This window comes from Octopus sinensis, linkage group LG14 (genome assembly GCF_006345805.1).
Source record: "Octopus sinensis linkage group LG14, ASM634580v1, whole genome shotgun sequence".
In the NCBI taxonomy this organism is placed as follows: domain Eukaryota; kingdom Metazoa; phylum Mollusca; class Cephalopoda; order Octopoda; family Octopodidae; genus Octopus; species Octopus sinensis.
The window spans coordinates 3,852,128-3,863,336 of record NC_043010.1 but is presented as its reverse complement, the minus strand read 5'-3'; the positions used below and the strand labels follow the sequence as shown (position 1 = coordinate 3,863,336).

Below are 11,209 nucleotides of genomic sequence, written 5' to 3'. Positions count from 1 at the left end.
AAAGAAAAAGTATTTATTATACAATAGTTACTACTTTATAACAGACCTAATTAAAAGATTAATTAAAATCAAAATGAAATCATTTTCAAGAAAATAGTAAATATTTTAGGTTATTCGTAAACTCATTAGAGTGTCACAACCGAAATGCCTTGACAATAGGTCTGTCCTGTCCAGGTTGACCTGGTTCTAAACAAGGACACTGTATACATATTTTTTTTTTTTATCTTAAGCATATTTGTAATCAGCTCAGCATCTGCTCAATCTACTCAAATAAAGCGGATTTGATTCTTCACCAATGACAAAACAACAAATGGTAGGTAGTTGCAGTAATACTCCATACAATGGGTTTTTAAACACTGGAGTAAAACATGTAAGCCATTGTTCTGTTTTGAACATTCCCCCATCCTAATCTAAACAAACTTTGCCTCATCTCTCCCACTTCATATCTGATATTGTCATAAGGATGACATAGTGATATACACTGCCTTGAGTATTTTTGAAGCTGGCAGAGACCATCCTTTACCAGATCTGTTCACAGTCAGTTTCTTCCAGAGTGAGATGGATAAAGAAGGGATAGAATCAACTCTACTAGAGTTAGGTACTTTATTGATCCCAAAAGGCAAAGGTGTTCTGGGTGGGATCTGAACTCAGAGAGCAGAGACCCAGTGCCTCTTAAGGCATGAACACACTGGGTATTTACCCAGAGGCCATGGTTGCATAAGTAGAGGTCCACAGCTCATCACTTTGCTTAAGGGCTTATAATACTGTTGAAATGAACTGCTGAGTGCAAGAACAAATATTGCATATTATCTATCTTATACTCTTAATGACTCTGCTAATTCATCAACCCATTGAAGCTAAACATTATTTTTGGAGGTAGACAAAGTCGGATTATAAGATGAAAGAAATAAAAATGTATAACATTCATGTCACTCTAATTATAATTAGTGTCTTAATTGGAGTGAAATTATTACAACTGTGAATCCAAATAGAGATGCAGTCTTGGCCTCTCTATTGCTTGTCTGGAAAAAAAAGCAGCCATTCCCATAAATAGGTTTTTCTTAATGCACGCAAGATCCTAGATTTAGAGAAGAGAAAAAGAAAAAGAAATTGTAATTGGGCAAAGTAACTGATTGCTTGAAGATCTTTGGAGTCAAATACTTCAGCAGAAATGAAGGTGGATGTCGGACTTAGGAAACACTAACAAGTTGGAATTTTTCCACTTTGATGGGGGCTTTTCCAGATTTTTTTTCACAGTGCCCTTTGAAATACTCTGGAAATGCTCTTCAGAAATGCCCTTAGAAACGCTCTATTTACTAAAAATAAATTTTCTAAAATTTATAGGTGCAGGTGTGGCTGTGTGGTAAGAAGCTTGCTTCCCAACCACATGGTTCCTGGTTCAGTGCCACTGCATGGGCAAGTGTCTTCTACTATAGCCTCAGGCCAACCAAAGCCTTATGAATGGATTTGGTAGGCAGAAACTTAAAGAAGCCCTTCATATATCATCATTATCATCATCATCGTTTAACGTCCGCCTTCCATGCTAGCATGGGTTGGACGATTTTGACTGAGGGCTGGCGAACTAGACAGCCACACCAGGCTCCAATCTTGATCTGGCAGAGTTTCTACAGCTGGATGCCCTTCCTAACGCCAACCTCTCCGAGAGTGTAGTGGGTGCTTTTTACATGCCACCGGCACAGGGTCTATCAGGCAGTACTGGCAATGACCTCGCTCGAATTTTTTTACACATTCCACCGGCACAGGTGCCAGTAAGGCGACGTTGGTAACAATCACGCTCGAAAGGTGCCCTTTTACATGCCACCAGCACGGAGCCAGTTGGCTGCTCTGGCAACGATCACGCTCGGATGGTGCTCTTAGCACCCTACTGGCACGGGCACATACATATATGTATATATCTATATATTTGTGCGTGTGTGTGTGTGTATGTCCCCACCACCATTGCTTGACAACTGATCTTGGTGTGTTTGTGTCACTGTAACTTAGCAGTTCAGCAAAAGATACCTATTTCTTTATTACCCACAAGGGGCTAAACACAGAGGGGACAAACAAGGACAGACATAGGTATTAAGTCGATTACTTCGACCCCAGTGCATAACTGGTACTTAATTTATCAACCCTGAAAGGATGAAAGGCAAAGTCGACCTCGGCGGAATTTGAACTCACAACGTAATGCAGACGAAATACCGCTAAGCATTTCGCCCGGCGTGCTAACGTTTCAGCCAGCTCGCCGCCTTATTCAGCAAAAGATACCGATAGAATAAGTACTAGGCTTACAAAGAATAAGTCTTGGGATTGATTTGTTCGACTAAAGGCAGTGCTCCAGCATGGCCACAGTGAAATGACTGAAACAAGTAAAAGAATTTTTCTATCTTTAAACCGACTAATTTTGGTCAACTTTGTGGGCACTACGTACAATGATTTTTGTGGGGAGATTACGCACTTATAAACTTTAGGGGAAGCTTTTTCAGTAAAAACAAAAAAAATATTTTTAGATGTAAAGGTGTGTGACTAATGGGAGATTTGGCTGTTGTTTCTAGCATATCCTATGATCACCTTCCTCATTTCTTCACTCTGACAAGTATTGATGTATTGATGTTTTTCAATATTTTCTCCCCATTAATAGCATAAACTCATTTATGCCGTTAAAAAAATTTTTTTTCCGAACATTTTTTATCAACTCTAAACCTTACCGGTCGTGGGATATGCTAAAACAACAGCTAAATCTCCTTTAAATCACATGCCATTCCCACCCCATACCTTTTTTTTTTTTTTGTACTGAAAAGGCTTCTCCTATAGTATCCAAGGGCAAAGTGCCTACAAAATCGGTCGAGTAAACGTGGTGGTGGTGGTGGTGGACATAGTTTCTCACAACTTTTTTCTTTTTTTTCCTTTTGCAAAGATAGTCCAGAGCATTTCAATGGACACTATAAAAAAGAATCTGAAAAACCATCGTTAAAACGGAGAAGTTCTGATTTGTTGGTGCTTCCTAAGTCCGACGTCCATTGAAAGGAAACCTAATGGTAGAGTTGATTCACCGGGAGGTCACTTCGCATTCTTAGGCATCCACCAAAAACTAAAGTATTCTTTACTACAAGTGCAATGAGGCATCTCCAGCCTGAAAAAAAAATTGTAACTGACCAAACAAGTGAGACTGCGCAGTGGTTCGATCTGCTAAAAATAGCAGCCAAAACTCCCTGAACTCACTTTACACTTTAGAAAATAAAGGGTAAGGCACGCTGGACAATATTGTTATCCCTTAACCTTTTAGTGTTCGCATTATTCTGCCAAAATTAATCCTTTTTTATCCACATTGCCTTGAACTAATCCGGCATTATCTTGTAGCTTTGAGATTTTGATGAGGTAGCTGTTAATTTTCAAAACGATATTGTAGGGTTGGTGTGAGAGACCAGATCTGGCCAGTTTGAGCATAAAACAGGCAGAATACTTTTGGCCGGATATAACCAGTTTGAGCATAAAACAGGCAGAATACTTTTAGCCGGATATAACCAGTTTAAATACTAAAGGGTTAAACAGAAGGCCTTCAAACACGAGTCTGCTCGATCAGAAATAAGTTAAAGAAAGAAATTGTATTGTATAAAATATAAAGAAAGAAAGAAAAAAACTTTCCAAAAACCAAGTGTCTTGATAACATAACAAATAGAAAACACGTGGTGTGGGGACTTAGCATGAGGTATAGCTCATACTAAGCCCCCTCCTCTAATGTTTATAAGGAATAAAAACAAGACGGTAAATTATAAAGGAAGATACAAAACTGCACTATTATAATTTGAATTGACAATGAAGACGTAAATTTTAGCGACGAGAAAACGTGATTATTCAATTCCACTGGGATTAGCTGGAAAAATAGTGGAATGGCAATAAAAAGAAATCGAAAGAGTGTCGTTACTGCAACGAGCCGAGATTCTATTTACAAAACAATGCATTTCTCAGTTTGTAAACACAAACGCACTTTGCAAACACTTTCACTTACGTCACACAACCACGCACTTTGAGGGCGGCGAAAGTGAAACTACTTTCACTTTTGTTTGAGATGAGAGAATGAAAGTAACACTTAGATGAAAAGTGAAAGAGTTACAATGTATAAAAAAAAAACAATATTAATATACAATCACAGAAAATGTTCCGTGTTGTGGTGGTACGCTACATGTACTTTCTCTAGAAAGAATTGTACTCGAACTAAAAGGCGAGATCATACAGTTGTTCGATTCGCAAGAAATAACAGCTAAACAACCCTAAAATGATACCCTCTTAAAAAAAAAAAAGGTGGACAGTGGGTAGGGTACAATGGATGATGTACCCGTTTCTGTTTTAAAAGGGAGTCCTGGCAACGTGCTATAGGGAAAGATGCGAAGGGAGAGCGATTTCAGTCGTAAGCATGACCGATCAGAGCTAAACAGAGATTTAGCAGCAAACTGTATTTCTTATAATTGTTATAACCGAAGATCTTTAACGTTAAAAAAAAAAATGAAAACAAAGAAAGGAAACTGGTAAACTTTTATTTAAGGTTATACCAAACCTTCAAACCTAACAGGGCGGCGAATTTTCAAGGACAGTTTATAAAAAATGGTTCCACCTGGCCGAAAGCTAAAAAGTTCCACATTCGGAGACTTTCGTTTTGGGTTGGTACAAAATACTTTGAATAAAGAAAACAAAGTAATTTTGTTATATTTCACACATTATTTTCTCCACGAACACACTATTAAAATTTATTCATTACTTATTATAACTACATTTTTTTTTTTCAAGTAGAAAATTCGTAATTTATATTCTTTGTATTTCGGATTTTTCCAAATTTAATAAGAATTAGATATAATTTTTTGCTTGTCATACGCATACAAATATGTACACACACATATATATATACATGCATACATACACACAAAGTTAATTTTCATCACAACAATAGAGTATAGAATGACATTTAGTAAACAAAAACAAAAGTTTTGAGAACCGAAAGCCACGAAAGTGAAAGCCACGATTTCAATTCTACGTTTGTAAACAGAACACAGAACACACAACATCGATTGTATTATTTGCCTAACTTTTTAATACATACTATTTTTAAGTCCGATCTTCATTCTAAGTTGAATAAATCAAAATTTCTTTGGAACGGTAGATGCCGTAAGTCCATTCTCCGTAAAATTCTATCATTAGTAACTTTAGTTTCTCTTTCTTTTTATTGCAGATCAATTGAAAAGAATTTGATCTGAAAAGGCAAGGTTTTCGCGAAGTCACGTTGCAGTTATGCCCCTTTAACGCTGAACAATGATAATTTTTTCCTCTGCGATAATTAATTGGGAGATATTTATTAAATATCCGTCATAAATACTTAAATGACCGATAAATAATATAAAGTGACCAAAAACAATCGAATCACTCCAGGTAAGTACAACTTTAAAACTCTTACGTTTTATATTCATACTAGCAGTATCGCCCGGCGTTGCTCGGATTTGTAAGGGAAATAACTATATAAGCATTTTTAGAGAGTTATAGCCAAAAGATAGCAAAAAATGCATTAAAAATGGAAAAAAAACGATGGTAAAAATCGTTGACTCATCGTAGACATTTTTAGAGAGTTACTTCCCTTATATAATAGCGAAAGAAAATGCATTAAAATAGAAAAAAATGATGGTAATTTTTTTTTAAAATTGTAGACTCATCGTAGACGTGCGCTAATACCCAGAAGGGCTTGATATGAATCACGACTATAAGATACCCGGCTTTGGTTAAACTACACCGCAAAATGTGGGAGTAGTTAGGAATCTAAATCGTAGGAGACAGATACACAACCTTACTTTTATATATAAAGATTTCCTTCTCCCCTCTATCCCTTTCTCCGGTATCTCTCTCCCCACCTCTCATTTGCCCTATTGATACATCCTACAAGCACTCACCCGAGTCAGAAGGGTGGGGCACCTCGATGGTCACCCGACTTGGTTTAAATCTAGAAATAGCTATCAAATCTCCCTCAAATGACATCTTATCCAAGAAAAGTGGGGAGCAGCATATATTAGCTAATGAAAGTTCTAGAGACCCTTAAAATGAAAGGATGGTCACAGCTGGAATATCTTTGATCATAAAAGTGTATGCTCGATTAGACTTCATCAGGGAGCTACAACAGGATGCACTATTAACATTCATTAAAGCAAAGTATTTTTCGCCCCACCCCTCACCCATTACCTCTTCTGATTTCTCTCACAAACCGGCACATGCTTACACACACATACACAAAGATGCATTTTCCCTCTTGTTTTCTTTACACACTTTTCTTCTCTCTTATACAGTCACAATTTTCCTCTCTATTTCACACACGTTTATATTTCTTTTTATCTGTTACTACCTTAAGCGTTCTTTGTTCCATGCTCTTTCGTCCCTCAATATTACAAAAATTCAAGGTGGCAAACTGGCAGAATCGTTAGCACATCGGACAACGTGTTCAGTGGCATTTCATCCATCTTTATATTTCTGAGTTCAAATTCCATCAAGATCGGCATTGCCTTTCATCCTTTCAGAGTTGATAAAATAGGTATCAGTTGAGCACTGGGATTGATGTAATCAATGTACCCACTTCCCCTAAAATTGCTGGCCTTGTGCCAAAATTTGCTACCAATATTAGCTGTGATACCAGTGCTGGTGGCACGTAAGAGAACCATCCATTGCCAGTGCCACCCCGACTGGCCTCCATGCTGGTGGCACGTAAAAAGCACCATCCGATCGTAGCCGTTTGCCAGCCTCGTCTGGCCCCTGTGCCAGTGGCACGTAAAATGCACCAAACCAATCGTGGCCGTTTGCCAGCCTCGTCTGGCACCTGTGCCGGTGACACGTAAAAAGCACCCACTACACTCACGGAGTGGTTGGCATTAGGAAGGGCATCCAGCTGTAGAAACACTGCCAGATCTGACTGGGCCTGGCGCAGCCTTCTGGCTTCCCAGATCCACGGTCGAACCGTCCAACTCATGCCAGCATGGAAAGCGGATGTTAAACAATGATGATGATGATGATGATGATGATTATATATATTTAACTCTTAGTCAATCTGCCTTCATGTCTCCATATGTAGCACTTCACTGCTTTTCATTCCAAATATTTGGCATTTGAAGCCTTGGATCGTGGGCTTAATCAATTGCTTCTTTAACACCACTGCCTAGTTCTTGGTTGCCTTCAGTGGCATTCTCCTTGTTTCAAACATTTGGGTCAGATTTCCAGTTCTTATTAAACTTTCTCCTTTCCCCTCACGATTCTCAAAGGTAATGAAAAATTAGAAAATGGTCATGGGTACTGCACTTCCTTCTTTGATGAATTATGGTCACGGGTACTGCATTTGCCTCTTTGACATTGTAGTATTAAAAAAAACACACTTGTAACTTTTACAATGCTTCATATATTTTAAGGTACTGACTCCCTCCCTCCTTTTGGTATTTATCATCATCTCAGTGAACTGAGTCATCATCATCATCATCATCGTTTAACATCCGTTCTCCATGCTAGCATGGGTTGGACGGTTCAACTGGGGTCTGGCAAGCCCGAAGGCTGCACCAGGCCAGTCAGATCTGGCATTGTTTCTACAGCTGGATGCCCTTCCCAACGCCAACCACTCCGTGAGTGTAGTGGGTGCTTTTTATGTGCCACCTGCACAGGTGCCAGGCGAGGCTGGCAATGGCCACGGTCGGTTTGGTGCATTTTACGTGCCACCGGCACGGAAGCCAGTTGAGGCGGCGCTGGCATCAGCCACGATTTGAGTCAATTGCTGGTTAAGTATTTTGGATAAACACGGTGCAGTGGCTTGGACATGAATCACTTATCCAAGACATGAATCATTTAGTCTTCACAGATATGTGAAGATTACTCTCATGAGAATTACGGTTATGTTATGGAGAAAGAAAGTACGCAGTTGTTTAGAAAACATAATTTTCTGACTCTGAAAAAACATTTTGGATCTGGTAATGCAAATGTTATGTGTTTTCATCATGAAAGATCAAAGCTTCTGAAATTTAGCATTTGAAAAGAAGTTGAAGGTTTTAGTTGCATAAGCAGTGATGTCACATGCTGTTATGTTTCCATAATATATCCAATGCTGCTGAATGAGATAAGGTTGTCATGTTCTCACTGTGGGATGTTTGTATGATTTCTATCCATAAAATTAGTCCATGTCTCATGAAGTTATCTCTTACATTGCACATGGTCGACGCATACTTTTACTAGTTTCAGTCATTGACTGTAATAAGGCAAGAGCAACACCCTCAAAGGTTTAATCAAACATATATATTCCATATATATTTATCATCAGTTCTTACCTAACTACTGTGTTATGGGATATAAAGAGACACAATATAAACAAGATAAAATGCAGACATACACACATATATATAATTATATATATATATATACACACTCTGAAGTGTGAATAGCCCAAAACAATGTCAACTTAAATTAGGTTTCAATTTACAAATACTTCCATGACATTTGCTCACAGATCTCTAGGTATAACAATATCAATAATAAATGTTGACTTTTGCCAATGAATCTTCTTGTTTTCTGCTTTTTTAACTTGTGACATTTATTCATCAACAACCATTTCTTGCTTGACAGAATTTAATTTAACGGCAGGAACTCAAAGTAATTGCGGAATCTCACAGAGTTTCGATAACCATTTCTATTGTTATTAACATATAGCATCTTTTAATAAAATTATTACATTCTTTCACCCCATCTCTGAAAAATATGCTTATAATATTACTAAAGCAATAGTTCAAAATTTCAATGCAACATATTTTGGACACAAAATTTTTCAGTGTTGTTATATTTTTCAAGTAGAATATTAGGACACAAAGCTCACAGGTGGTTCATTAGATTGTAGTATTTGACAGATTGCTGTGTAGGTGTTTCATCAAGATTAAAGGTGAGTTACATGAGTACTGATACTTTCAGTAGGAGTACACCTGTTCCTAATTTCAGCCTAATTTAGGGTGTCACCTGGTGGGTTTAAATATCCAATTGCTACAATTCCTTCTCCATCAAAGGGAAACAAATACAAGCTTTGATTCCAGAAAAGCAAACATAAAGCAAAGATTATGATGACAATAATGAGTTCAACCTCTTGAACTTGAGTTCTTGTTTCAATTCAATTCCCTGTGCAGAATCTTTCTTGATGACAAATGTTAGACTGGTATGCCATATTTCTGGGAAAATCAAAAGGCATTCAGGAAATATTGAATTTGATGATGAACATAAGGATCAGAATGAATGTAAGGCATTCAATAAAACCCATACACATAGGGTACAGAGATATTTTTAGACTGGAGAACTAATGTCATGATTTTCTAAAAGTTACCAGTATAATACAAATGTTGCCCATTTCTTGTAGGGTAGAATGGTGACAAGGGACAAATTGGGACACACTTACCAAGTAAGAAAGACTTCAGTTTAGAAGTTTTTTTATGTAAATTAGAAATTTTTAAAATACACATGATCAAGCAAGAAATGACAGTTGATGAATATATGTCATGACAGGGAAGCAAAAAAAAAAAAAAGCGGGGGATGACTTATTGCTAATAATCTGCAACTTAAGAATTTAAATAATTTTTTTGTAATGTTACTTTTATCATACTACATGTGGTGATGTCAGTTACCTAGTTATACCTGTCTTCTAGCTTATGTCAGAAATAATAACTTGGAAGGGAAGATAAACAAAGACCTAAAGTCAATACTTCAGTTGTCAAAGGGATGCATGGATCACATGAACTGATATTGGTCCAGATGATAGTATTGTAGCTTATACTTTTGACAAATGTTACATGTAGAAACAACACATTCAATGCAGTTCTCTAAGTAAAAGATTTCACACCCAAAATGCAACAACAGTGTAACACCAACCAGGACAGCACGAAAATTGGTAGTTCTAAGATGTTACTCTGCAGAACAATGTTTCAAAAGTCTTATGATTGTACATCTGCTGCAGCATTAAGAAATACAAGAGGATGTAAAATTTTGTAATAGAATGGTAAGAGTTCTAATTCCAAGTATATCCTCTTATTTTTATTTTAATTTTGTGTTTCATGTCTTTATAAACAATGACATCTGATCAAACACCGGGGTTAATCATTTGCATAACAGAAAGTGCTGTGCCACTTATTTTTGCTTGCTTGTTTTTTAAAATGTGCAATAATTTTTCTCAGCAGAATTTAGTAACTTAAATGCATTATACAGGCATATTATTTTCATTAAGAGTATCTCTGATAGTAGTCTCAGAAGTATCCATTTCAATGGTAAATGACATCTTATGTTCATCAGCTTTAATCTTGACAGACTCTATAACAGCAGCCTTTAAGTCACAGAGGGTCATGCAGTCTTCTTTGAGAAACTGAATATTGATTAAGGTCTTATCTTTCGGTGAAGCAAGAGATTGATGAAGAATAAGTGAACAGATGTATAATACAAGATAAAAATTGTTTAATAGTAGGCATGAGCATTTTCTTAAAAAAATAGAGTAAAACATTAAGAGATCAAGATGCAATTCATTCTAATTAATTTGCTAATCTAGAATACAGACAGATTTAGTTGAAAATCTATTTTCAGTTTCATATTAAATATACAAACATCTCAAGAATTTAGATTTTTTGATGTGTTCCTCTTTGATCTTACAACATATGGTGATGTCATTTAGCTTAGTTACACGTGTCTTCTAACTTATGTCAGAAATAAGATTGTTTATTATTTATTGGAAACATGCAATGCATCTGTAAGACTGCAACACCATTTTTAAGACTGAAACTAAGACATTTAAGCAAAAAAAAAAATTGGAAAGAACTGACTGTCTGCCTTAAAAGCAATAAATACTTGAGCATCAGAATTCAATGCAATATAGTGGTATGCACCACAGACGTCAATAATACCACATAGCTAGTAATAAGTTATTTTCTTAATAAAGTCATCTAATTTGGACAGGTAAGTAGATGAATTTATAAAAAGCATTAGACTAATCAACTGCTAGCTTTCTTTTGCTGTTATCATTAAATCTTTTCTATGACAGGCACAAGGCCTGAAATTTTGGGGAAGGGAATTATTTGATTACAATGACCTCAGTGAATTATTTTATCAACCCCCAAAGGATGAAAGGCAAATTCAACCTTGGCAGGATTTGAACTCAGAACTTAAAGACAAATGAAAT

General features: G+C 36.6%; 1 protein-coding gene across 4 annotated transcripts in view; it reads left to right on the top strand.

Annotated features, from left to right (window-relative positions):
• Window positions 1-4,097: 4,097 nt before the first annotated feature.
• LOC115219538 (protocadherin gamma-B6-like) overlaps window positions 4,098-11,209 on the top strand; it is a 124,803-nt gene continuing 117,691 nt past the window's right edge. For 2 of the 4 annotated variants that reach the window (XR_005001979.1, XR_005001982.1), the window contains exons 1-2: window positions 4,099-4,661; window positions 5,228-5,424. The gene's annotated coding sequence lies outside the window, so the exon portion shown is untranslated. Of the gene's footprint in view, window positions 4,696-5,227; window positions 5,425-11,209 lie in introns of all 4 variants that reach the window. The other 2 variants (XR_005001981.1, XR_005001980.1) reach the window with 2 other exon arrangements.